General features: G+C 39.6%; 1 long non-coding RNA gene, 2 other non-coding genes and 4 pseudogenes across 52 annotated transcripts in view; all 7 read left to right on the top strand.

Moving 5' to 3' along the window:
• LOC114684504 overlaps positions 1-12,211 on the top strand; it is a 137,813-nt gene that overhangs the window by 97,332 nt on the left and 28,270 nt on the right. For 48 of the 50 annotated variants that reach the window (XR_005092812.1, XR_005092841.1, XR_005092828.1 and 45 more), the window contains 6 exons: positions 3,393-3,439; positions 4,533-5,342; positions 6,829-7,748; positions 8,431-8,533; positions 9,300-9,380; positions 10,481-11,288. This is a non-coding gene — a long non-coding RNA (uncharacterized LOC114684504). Of the gene's footprint in view, positions 1-3,358; positions 3,440-4,532; positions 5,343-6,828; positions 7,749-8,430; positions 8,534-9,299; positions 9,381-10,480; positions 11,289-12,211 lie in introns of all 50 variants that reach the window. The other 2 variants (XR_005092846.1, XR_005092853.1) reach the window with 2 other exon arrangements.
• Positions 1,178-1,254, top strand: LOC114684541 (annotated as a pseudogene).
• LOC114684527 lies at positions 2,795-2,872 on the top strand (annotated as a pseudogene).
• Positions 3,748-3,819, top strand: LOC114684535. Its single transcript, XR_003733383.1, has one exon. It is a non-coding gene; the product is annotated as a small nucleolar RNA SNORD113/SNORD114 family (small nucleolar RNA).
• On the top strand, positions 7,116-7,192 carry LOC114684542 (annotated as a pseudogene).
• LOC114684529 lies at positions 8,734-8,811 on the top strand (annotated as a pseudogene).
• Positions 9,689-9,760, top strand: LOC114684536. Its single transcript, XR_003733384.1, has one exon. It is a non-coding gene; the product is annotated as a small nucleolar RNA SNORD113/SNORD114 family (small nucleolar RNA).

Consider the following 12,211-nt stretch of genomic DNA (forward strand, 5'->3'; position numbering starts at 1 on the left):
CGTTAGAAGACCAATTCAAGTGAACCACCCAGGTTTTTACAAGGTGGTCCTATTTATTTATTTATTTATTTATTTATTTATTTATTTATTTATTTATTAAGACACACTATAGTATTATACCACTTCGGTGCTGTCTCCTTGAAGTTTCTGGAATAAAGAATCCCATATGCATCCAGATGGCTCTTTGAATATTGACATTTGACAGGCAGCTGCGGAGACTGAGTCAGGATCTCCTTGCCTTCTACCTAGGTTCACTCAGAAGATCTAGCACTTCCCGTCGAGTAGGGAATGCGTAGCTAGACAGACACATGGACCAGTTTCGTTTCTTACGGTTTTATCTGGTATTCCGTTGTAGGAAAGTTAATACAGCTAACACTGTAAGTGACTCTTTGGCTTTGACAGTGAGCTTCGTCTACAGCGAACATGAGGCTAGTCTCAATCAGTGTTTGTTGAGCGGGCCTTGGCCTCAAAAATCTGACTCTAGACTGTGCCCCCCTATCTCTCCATTCATTTAATATTTCTATCTTTGTACTGCTAGACACACTGGACTCAGCTAGACACACAATACCTGTAATGCTCAGTTTATCATGGAATAGGTGTTTATCTCTGAGTTCTATATCCTTCCATCTTTTCTCATGGCTGCTGGCTTCATGGCTTATTGTGGGTCTTTGCTTTAATACTTACTTAAGGGAGGAAAGGTTGACATTAGTAAATTCTTAAGTCTTTATTATTCAAATGTGCCAAAAATCATTACACATTAAAATGAACCAAACCCCAAGACGTCAATTTTTTAAGTGAAAATAAATAGCTATTACCACAGATTCACCAACATCTACAGAAAAAGATTTACATACTTACATAGTTAAAGTATTAAATTTTCATCATCCACAGTGCTCGTCCCACTGAAGGAATGGCTCAGTCTGCTTTAATCACTGGGCCACACCCATAATCTCTACACTTATTCTCAGTGCTCACCTGAAGTCCAAATCCTGTGTGAGTAATATTCAAAATTATTGTCTTGTTTTGCTCTATGTTATTATAGTTTAGAGCAGAGGTTAGGTATTCTGGAAAAAAACAAAAAACAAAATAAAATCAGAGGCACTTTTATTGTTAATGAATTACTGTGCTAAATAACAAACACACACATATTACTAGATAGAGAAGAGGTAGGCTATCACGGACCAATGATGACAATTCCCCTGCGGCGATATAAGTCACGGACGATGACTACAATTATGGGTGTCTGAGGTTCTTTCTCATCATCACACATCTCATTTGCTCCTGTTAGCCTGGAAAAACCACTAGGCTTGTGGAGCACATACTGTTCATTAGAAGCATGCACTTTGATGAAATTTCTTAGTGGATCAATGGCATGATATAAATATTCACACAAATACAAATGTAAATAAATATGGTGGCATTGATCAATGAGTAGATAACTGTTCTACTACAAATGCTACCGCTACTGCTTGTAGATACTCTAGAAATCTATTAAAAGTTAATTGGCTTAAAGATGTATATAAACTTCATCCAAGTTCACATAAGAAGTATAATTAATGGATTAAGGCCCAGTGAGGGTCAAGACCTTAATCTTATATCTCACGTGATCTCTTAAGACACTATCATAACCATGTGAATCCTAAGTAACGAATAGTGAAAGGAGAAATATAGAACTCATTTGAAAACTATCAATGTTTTTATTATCTTCTCTGCTGTGTAATCCCTGGATGGATGATGATTGCCACCTGGTTTCCTGGCTGGGAGGACCACGGTTGCCCAGTCCTCCTGTGTGAGGATCAAGGGAACTGATGTAAGTGGAGTCAAGATTTTTGTTTTGCTATGGGTGGCCAAGATGAGACACTCCTCTCTTTGTAAAGTGTTGTTTTTTTTTTTTTTTTGTATTTGTTTTTGTCTTTTCTGGGGGCCCCCCATCCAGTTACCAGGTAAAGCACACATGGAGGCTTATACCAAATTATAAATATCTGGCCTTAGCTTGGCTTATTTCTTGCCAGATTTCCTTAACTTTAAATTATCCCATCTACCTTTGGCCTCTGGGCTTCTCATGTTCTCTTACTTCTGCAAATCTTACTCTTAACTTCATGTCTTGATTTGTAGCTGGGTGGCTGGCCCCTGATGTCCTCTTCTTCCTCTGGCTTCTTCTTTCCACCTCTCCCAGACTTCTCCTTCTATTTTTTCCCTCTCCCCCCACCCACAACCCTGCCTATGCTTTCTTCTGCCTTGCTATTGGCCATTCAGTTGTTTATTAGACCATCAGGTGTTTTAGACAGGCACAAGAACAAAGCTTCTCAGAGTTAAACAAATGCAACCTAAACAAAAGTAACACACCTTAAACAAAATAATACTCTGCAGCATTTCCCATTTTTCTTGTAATAAAAATTAAGGTTTTTACTTTAACCTAGTCACCATCGTTTACAGAAAAAGGTTTACAAAGCTTGCATTAGTTAAGTCATGAAATTTTCACCATCCACAGTGCTCATCCCTCAGAAGGAATGGCGTCAGTCTGCTCTAAACACTGGGCCATACCCAAAATCTCTACACTTCCTCTCGGTGTTTACATGAAGACCCAAAGCTATGTGAGTAATATTCAAAATTATTCTATTGTATTGCTCACGGGATGCTCTGTGTTGTTATAGAGTATAGAATGTATCTGACCACGGTATTTGGTTATTTGTTCCCGAAGAACAAAATTACATCAGAGGCACATTTATTATTAACGGATTCATGTGTTTAATAACACACATACACACATTACTAGGGAAGAGGAAGGCTAATATGGACCGATGATGACCAAGTCTGGGGTGGCAGTATAAGTCACGGACGATGACTACAATTCTGGGTGTCTGAGGTTCTCATCACCATACATCCATCCTATGTGCCCCTGTTAACCGGGCAATAAACGTTAGGCATGTGGAGCCCGTACTGACATTATAATCAAGCAGTTTCATGAGTATTAGTGGATCAGTGAAACATTTTATAAATATTCTCACAAATATAAATGAAAACAAATTTTTGAGGCATAGATCAACTAGTAAACAAATATTTTTTTTTTTTTACCACAAATGCTACTGCTACATGTGGAACCTCTGGAAGTCTGTTAACAAGTATTAGTATAAAGATGTATATAAACTTACTTAATCCAAGTTCACATGGCAAGTATACTGAATGGATTAAGCCCCAGTGAGGGTCAAGACCTTAATTTTTAAATCTTCCTTGATTTCTGAAGACACTATCATAACAATGTGAATCCTACATAACAAATAGTGAAAGGAGAAAGGTAGAAATCATTTGATAAATACCAATCTTTTTATTATCATTCTTCCTTTGTACTTCCTGGAAGGATGATGATTGACACCGTGTTTCCTGGCTGGGAGGTCCGTGGTTGCCCTGTCCCCATGTGTTGAGGATCAAGGGAAGTGATGTAAGTGGAGTCAAGATTTTTGTTTTGCTTTGGGTGGCCTTGGTCACACGTTTAGGTTGTCTTGGTAAAGGCATGCATAGGCTCCTGTTAGGCCAATTGAGACTGCGTGCTCAATTAAACATGACCATGAGCACCGTGTTGGGGATTTCCAAAATTAAGTAGAAAGACAGAATCAGGGTGGCACAAAATCTGTTGCATAATTTCAAAACAAATCCAGATTTTGTGACTTGTTACAGGACTACTGGGAGTGAGGCGGATAGTTAGGTGATAAATATATAGAAAGTGTGAGAGAAAGGAAAAGGCAGTGTTGGATCAATGATGATCACTGATGACGATTGATCCATGGAGCATGACTACAGGTCTGAGTGTCTGAGCTTCACACCAGAACACATGTAGTGTGGAATTGTGATAGATGTCAGGTGTAGTGCGTGATAGTGTATTATCATAGTATTTTTGTTCATGAGTTTTCATTACATTCATATAATTAGAGTCAAATAAAACACATGAGAGGGGAAGGGCTTCTCAAATAATACCATGTAGTAATGCTAAGAGTATATACATATATATATATATATATATATATATATATATGCATCAAAGTTCAGGAACCCACTAGTAATGGCTTTCCAGAGGTATAATCCCTTGGCTAAGGATGCTTGGTGCTGTTTGCCATGATAGTCAAGTAAAGCCAGGGATAACCAGGCTACAATCCACAGCCCCAGAGATACTAGTATCAAGGAGGACCTTAAGAGAGATAGATAGATGTACATGCCCCCTCCTGGGAAGGGGAAATCAATCAGAACTCCTGAGTGAATTGCCAACCTGGGAGGAGGGGTGGAGATAAGCGGAGGTGGAAAGAGAAGAATGAGGGAAGTAGATGGTGCATTTGGGGGAGGGACAGAGATGGAGAGACCTGAAAGAGATGTCTTGATGGAGGGAGCCATTATGGGGTAAGGAAGAAACCTCGTAGAAGGGAAATTCCCAGGAATCCACAAGGATGAGCCCAGCTAATACTCCGAGCCATAGTGGAGGGGGTGCCTCAACTGGCCTTCTCCTCTAATCAGATTGATGACTACCCTAATTGTCATCATAGAACCTTCATCCAGTACTAATGGAAGCAGATGCAGAGATCCACAGCTAAGCACTTTGTGGAGCTCCCGGAGTCCAGTTGAAGCAAAGGAGGAGAGATTATATGAGCAAAGGGGACAAGATCATGATGGGGAAAGCCACAGAGACCTGAGCTCATGGGAGCTCACTGACTCTGGACTGACAACTGGGGAACCTGCATGGGACCGAACTAGGCCCTCTGAATGTGGGTGACAGTTGTGTGACTTGGACAACTTATGGTGCCACTGGCAGTGGCACCAGGACTTATCCTTCGTGCATGAACTGGCTTTTTGGAGCCCATTCCCCATGGAGGGATGCCTTGCTCAGCCTTGATGCAGCAGCTTGGTCCTGCCTGGCCTTGATATGGCGGACTTCCTTGACTCCCCCTGGGAGGCCTTACCTTCTCTGAGGACTGGATAGGAGGTTGGGTGGAGGAAAATTGGAGGGTGGGTGGGATCAGCGGGCAGGGGAGAGGGAACTGTGGTTGGTATCTAATGTGAAAAAAGAACTCTGAAATAAAAAAAAAAATAAAATGACAAAATGGTGGTCAAAATTCTTGTTAAGGTTAGAACTGGGTCTCCTGTGTACTTTCTCAAGAAGAATGTATCAACATTGTATAATCGTAGATGATTGAAATAAAAAAGAAACAACACAAGGGTCATTGTATAGAACATGATTTTGTGATTTTGTGTATAATCCTTTCTTCTTTTCATCTCTCTGGATATTCCTGAGTTGCCCTTCCTTGTGGATCACGATGTCTACGGCGAGCCTAGGGTCTTGGGAGCACAGTGACCAGGTAAGTACAGTTCATTTTCCTGTGTTACTCCGACTGCTTCTCCTTATTCTTAAATGAATTACACACTGCTTCAGAAGGACACATCCAGTTGAAGACAGATACAAAATATCATGGACACAGTTTCTTAATATCATTAACTTTAACATAAATCTCATGACACACTGAATCAAAGAATTGATCTAAAGCATTCTTAAGAAGTGCTCTAAAGCATGTTTAATGACATATTTGATTCCTTGTATATATCTGTATCTGTTTTTCTCTCTATCCATGTATCTTTCTATCCAACTTGAACTATAATTCCATCATTAATGTATGTATATATGTGTCCTATCTATCTTTCTATCTATCTATCTATCTATCTATCTATCTATCTATCTATCTATCTATCTATCTATCTATCTATCTATCTATCATCTATCATATCCATGATAGCATCTGTCCTTTTTATTGTACTGTTTCTGTTGAACCACAGCTGCATTGACACTATAATAAATACAGAAACAGGGTATTGTTATCTCAAGGTTTGAAGCCAAAGTGGAGGCTAGTGAGGACCTGCTGTTGTCAAACAGGTGAATGGTTCATCCATTCCCAGACTCTTTAGAAGACCAATTCAAGTGAACCACCCAGGTTTTTACAAGGTGGTCCTATTTATTTATTTATTTATTTATTTATTTATTTATTTATTTATTTATTAAGACACACTATAGTATTATACCACTTCGGTGCTGTCTCCTTGAAGTTTCTGGAATAAAGAATCCCATATGCATCCAGATGGCTCTTTGAATATTGACATTTGACAGGCAGCTGCGGAGACTGAGTCAGGATCTCCTTGCCTTCTACCTAGGTTCACTCAGAAGATCTAGCACTTCCCGTCGAGTAGGGAATGCGTAGCTAGACAGACACATGGACCAGTTTCGTTTCTTACGGTTTTATCTGGTATTCCGTTGTAGGAAAGTTAATACAGCTAACACTGTAAGTGACTCTTTGGCTTTGACAGTGAGCTTCGTCTACAGCGAACATGAGGCTAGTCTCAATCAGTGTTTGTTGAGCGGGCCTTGGCCTCAAAAATCTGACTCTAGACTGTGCCCCCCTATCTCTCCATTCATTTAATATTTCTATCTTTGTACTGCTAGACACACTGGACTCAGCTAGACACACAATACCTGTAATGCTCAGTTTATCATGGAATAGGTGTTTATCTCTGAGTTCTATATCCTTCCATCTTTTCTCATGGCTGCTGGCTTCATGGCTTATTGTGGGTCTTTGCTTTAATACTTACTTAAGGGAGGAAAGGTTGACATTAGTAAATTCTTAAGTCTTTATTATTCAAATGTGCCAAAAATCATTACACATTAAAATGAACCAAACCCCAAGACGTCAATTTTTTAAGTGAAAATAAATAGCTATTACCACAGATTCACCAACATCTACAGAAAAAGATTTACATACTTACATAGTTAAAGTATTAAATTTTCATCATCCACAGTGCTCGTCCCACTGAAGGAATGGCTCAGTCTGCTTTAATCACTGGGCCACACCCATAATCTCTACACTTATTCTCAGTGCTCACCTGAAGTCCAAATCCTGTGTGAGTAATATTCAAAATTATTGTCTTGTTTTGCTCTATGTTATTATAGTTTAGAGCAGAGGTTAGGTATTCTGGAAAAAAAACGAAAAACAAAATAAAATCAGAGGCACTTTTATTGTTAATGAATTACTGTGCTAAATAACAAACACACACATATTACTAGATAGAGAAGAGGTAGGCTATCACGGACCAATGATGACAATTCCCCTGCGGCGATATAAGTCACGGACGATGACTACAATTATGGGTGTCTGAGGTTCTTTCTCATCATCACACATCTCATTTGCTCCTGTTAGCCTGGAAAAACCACTAGGCTTGTGGAGCACATACTGTTCATTAGAAGCATGCACTTTGATGAAATTTCTTAGTGGATCAATGGCATGATATAAATATTCACACAAATACAAATGTAAATAAATATGGTGGCATTGATCAATGAGTAGATAACTGTTCTACTACAAATGCTACCGCTACTGCTTGTAGATACTCTAGAAATCTATTAAAAGTTAATTGGCTTAAAGATGTATATAAACTTCATCCAAGTTCACATAAGAAGTATAATTAATGGATTAAGGCCCAGTGAGGGTCAAGACCTTAATCTTATATCTCACGTGATCTCTTAAGACACTATCATAACCATGTGAATCCTAAGTAACGAATAGTGAAAGGAGAAATATAGAACTCATTTGAAAACTATCAATGTTTTTATTATCTTCTCTGCTGTGTAATCCCTGGATGGATGATGATTGCCACCTGGTTTCCTGGCTGGGAGGACCACGGTTGCCCAGTCCTCCTGTGTGAGGATCAAGGGAACTGATGTAAGTGGAGTCAAGATTTTTGTTTTGCTATGGGTGGCCAAGATGAGACACTCCTCTCTTTGTAAAGTGTTGTTTTTTTTTTTTTTTTTGTATTTGTTTTTGTCTTTTCTGGGGGCCCCCCATCCAGTTACCAGGTAAAGCACACATGGAGGCTTATACCAAATTATAAATATCTGGCCTTAGCTTGGCTTATTTCTTGCCAGATTTCCTTAACTTTAAATTATCCCATCTACCTTTGGCCTCTGGGCTTCTCATGTTCTCTTACTTCTGCAAATCTTACTCTTAACTTCATGTCTTGATTTGTAGCTGGGTGGCTGGCCCCTGATGTCCTCTTCTTCCTCTGGCTTCTTCTTTCCACCTCTCCCAGACTTCTCCTTCTATTTTTTCCCTCTCCCCCCACCCACAACCCTGCCTATGCTTTCTTCTGCCTTGCTATTGGCCATTCAGTTGTTTATTAGACCATCAGGTGTTTTAGACAGGCACAAGAACAAAGCTTCTCAGAGTTAAACAAATGCAACCTAAACAAAAGTAACACACCTTAAACAAAATAATACTCTGCAGCATTTCCCATTTTTCTTGTAATAAAAATTAAGGTTTTTACTTTAACCTAGTCACCATCGTTTACAGAAAAAGGTTTACAAAGCTTGCATTAGTTAAGTCATGAAATTTTCACCATCCACAGTGCTCATCCCTCAGAAGGAATGGCGTCAGTCTGCTCTAAACACTGGGCCATACCCAAAATCTCTACACTTCCTCTCGGTGTTTACATGAAGACCCAAAGCTATGTGAGTAATATTCAAAATTATTCTATTGTATTGCTCACGGGATGCTCTGTGTTGTTATAGAGTATAGAATGTATCTGACCACGGTATTTGGTTATTTGTTCCCGAAGAACAAAATTACATCAGAGGCACATTTATTATTAACGGATTCATGTGTTTAATAACACACATACACACATTACTAGGGAAGAGGAAGGCTAATATGGACCGATGATGACCAAGTCTGGGGTGGCAGTATAAGTCACGGACGATGACTACAATTCTGGGTGTCTGAGGTTCTCATCACCATACATCCATCCTATGTGCCCCTGTTAACCGGGCAATAAACGTTAGGCATGTGGAGCCCGTACTGACATTATAATCAAGCAGTTTCATGAGTATTAGTGGATCAGTGAAACATTTTATAAATATTCTCACAAATATAAATGAAAACAAATTTTTGAGGCATAGATCAACTAGTAAACAAATATTTTTTTTTTTTTTTACCACAAATGCTACTGCTACATGTGGAACCTCTGGAAGTCTGTTAACAAGTATTAGTATAAAGATGTATATAAACTTACTTAATCCAAGTTCACATGGCAAGTATACTGAATGGATTAAGCCCCAGTGAGGGTCAAGACCTTAATTTTTAAATCTTCCTTGATTTCTGAAGACACTATCATAACAATGTGAATCCTACATAACAAATAGTGAAAGGAGAAAGGTAGAAATCATTTGATAAATACCAATCTTTTTATTATCATTCTTCCTTTGTACTTCCTGGAAGGATGATGATTGACACCGTGTTTCCTGGCTGGGAGGTCCGTGGTTGCCCTGTCCCCATGTGTTGAGGATCAAGGGAAGTGATGTAAGTGGAGTCAAGATTTTTGTTTTGCTTTGGGTGGCCTTGGTCACACGTTTAGGTTGTCTTGGTAAAGGCATGCATAGGCTCCTGTTAGGCCAATTGAGACTGCGTGCTCAATTAAACATGACCATGAGCACCGTGTTGGGGATTTCCAAAATTAAGTAGAAAGACAGAATCAGGGTGGCACAAAATCTGTTGCATAATTTCAAAACAAATCCAGATTTTGTGACTTGTTACAGGACTACTGGGAGTGAGGCGGATAGTTAGGTGATAAATATATAGAAAGTGTGAGAGAAAGGAAAAGGCAGTGTTGGATCAATGATGATCACTGATGACGATTGATCCATGGAGCATGACTACAGGTCTGAGTGTCTGAGCTTCACACCAGAACACATGTAGTGTGGAATTGTGATAGATGTCAGGTGTAGTGCGTGATAGTGTATTATCATAGTATTTTTGTTCATGAGTTTTCATTACATTCATATAATTAGAGTCAAATAAAACACATGAGAGGGGAAGGGCTTCTCAAATAATACCATGTAGTAATGCTAAGAGTATATACATATATATATATATATATATATATATATATATATATATATGCAACAAAGTTCAGGAACCCACTAGTAATGGCTTTCCAGAGGTATAATCCCTTGGCTAAGGATGCTTGGTGCTGTTTGCCATGATAGTCAAGTAAAGCCAGGGATAACCAGGCTACAATCCACAGCCCAGAGATACTAGTATCAAGGAGGACCTTAAGAGAGATAGATAGATGTACATGCCCCCTCCTGGGAAGGGGAAATCAATCAGAACTCCTGAGTGAATTGCCAACCTGGGAGGAGGGGTGGAGATAAGCGGAGGTGGAAAGAGAAGAATGAGGGAAGTAGATGGTGCATTTGGGGGAGGGACAGAGATGGAGAGACCTGAAAGAGATGTCTTGATGGAGGGAGCCATTATGGGGTAAGGAAGAAACCTCGTAGAAGGGAAATTCCCAGGAATCCACAAGGATGAGCCCAGCTAATACTCCGAGCCATAGTGGAGGGGGTGCCTCAACTGGCCTTCTCCTCTAATCAGATTGATGACTACCCTAATTGTCATCATAGAACCTTCATCCAGTACTAATGGAAGCAGATGCAGAGATCCACAGCTAAGCACTTGTGGAGCTCCCGGAGTCCAGTTGAAGCAAAGGAGGAGAGATTATATGAGCAAAGGGGACAAGATCATGATGGGGAAAGCCACAGAGACCTGAGCTCATGGGAGCTCACTGACTCTGGACTGACAACTGGGGAACCTGCATGGGACCGAACTAGGCCCTCTGAATGTGGGTGACAGTTGTGTGACTTGGACAACTTATGGTGCCACTGGCAGTGGCACCAGGACTTATCCTTCGTGCATGAACTGGCTTTTTGGAGCCCATTCCCCATGGAGGGATGCCTTGCTCAGCCTTGATGCAGCAGCTTGGTCCTGCCTGGCCTTGATATGGCGGACTTCCTTGACTCCCCCTGGGAGGCCTTACCTTCTCTGAGGACTGGATAGGAGGTTGGGTGGAGGAAAATTGGAGGGTGGGTGGGATCAGCGGGCAGGGGAGAGGGAACTGTGGTTGGTATCTAATGTGAAAAAAGAACTCTGAAATAAAAAAAAAATAAAATGACAAAATGGTGGTCAAAATTCTTGTTAAGGTTAGAACTGGGTCTCCTGTGTACTTTCTCAAGAAGAATGTATCAACATTGTATAATCGTAGATGATTGAAATAAAAAAGAAACAACACAAGGGTCATTGTATAGAACATGATTTTGTGATTTTGTGTATAATCCTTTCTTCTTTTCATCTCTCTGGATATTCCTGAGTTGCCCTTCCTTGTGGATCACGATGTCTACGGCGAGCCTAGGGTCTTGGGAGCACAGTGACCAGGTAAGTACAGTTCATTTTCCTGTGTTACTCCGACTGCTTCTCCTTATTCTTAAATGAATTACACACTGCTTCAGAAGGACACATCCAGTTGAAGACAGATACAAAATATCATGGACACAGTTTCTTAATATCATTAACTTTAACATAAATCTCATGACACACTGAATCAAAGAATTGATCTAAAGCATTCTTAAGAAGTGCTCTAAAGCATGTTTAATGACATATTTGATTCCTTGTATATATCTGTATCTGTTTTTCTCTCTATCCATGTATCTTTCTATCCAACTTGAACTATAATTCCATCATTAATGTATGTATATATGTGTCCTATCTATCTATCTATCTATCTATCTATCTATCTATCTATCTATCTATCTATCTATCTATCTATCTATCTATCTATCATCTATCATATCCATGATAGCATCTGTCCTTTTTATTGTACTGTTTCTGTTGAACCACAGCTGCATTGACACTATAATAAATACAGAAACAGGGTATTGTTATCTCAAGGTTTGAAGCCAAAGTGGAGGCTAGTGAGGACCTGCTGTTGTCAAACAGGTGAATGGTTCATCCATTCCCAGACTCTTTAGAAGACCAATTCAAGTGAACCACCCAGGTTTTTACAAGGTGGTCCTATTTATTTATTTATTTATTTATTTATTTATTTATTTATTTATTTATTAAGACACACTATAGTATTATACCACTTCGGTGCTGTCTCCTTGAAGTTTCTGGAATAAAGAATCCCATATGCATCCAGATGGCTCTTTGAATATTGACATTTGACAGGCAGCTGCGGAGACTGAGTCAGGATCTCCTTGCCTTCTACCTAGGTTCACTCAGAAGATCTAGCACTTCCCGTCGAGTAGGGAATGCGTAGCTAGACAGACACATGGACCAGTTTCGTTTCTTACGGTTTT

Source organism: Peromyscus leucopus, chromosome 14 (assembly GCF_004664715.2).
Source record: "Peromyscus leucopus breed LL Stock chromosome 14, UCI_PerLeu_2.1, whole genome shotgun sequence".
NCBI classification, from domain to species: domain Eukaryota; kingdom Metazoa; phylum Chordata; class Mammalia; order Rodentia; family Cricetidae; genus Peromyscus; species Peromyscus leucopus.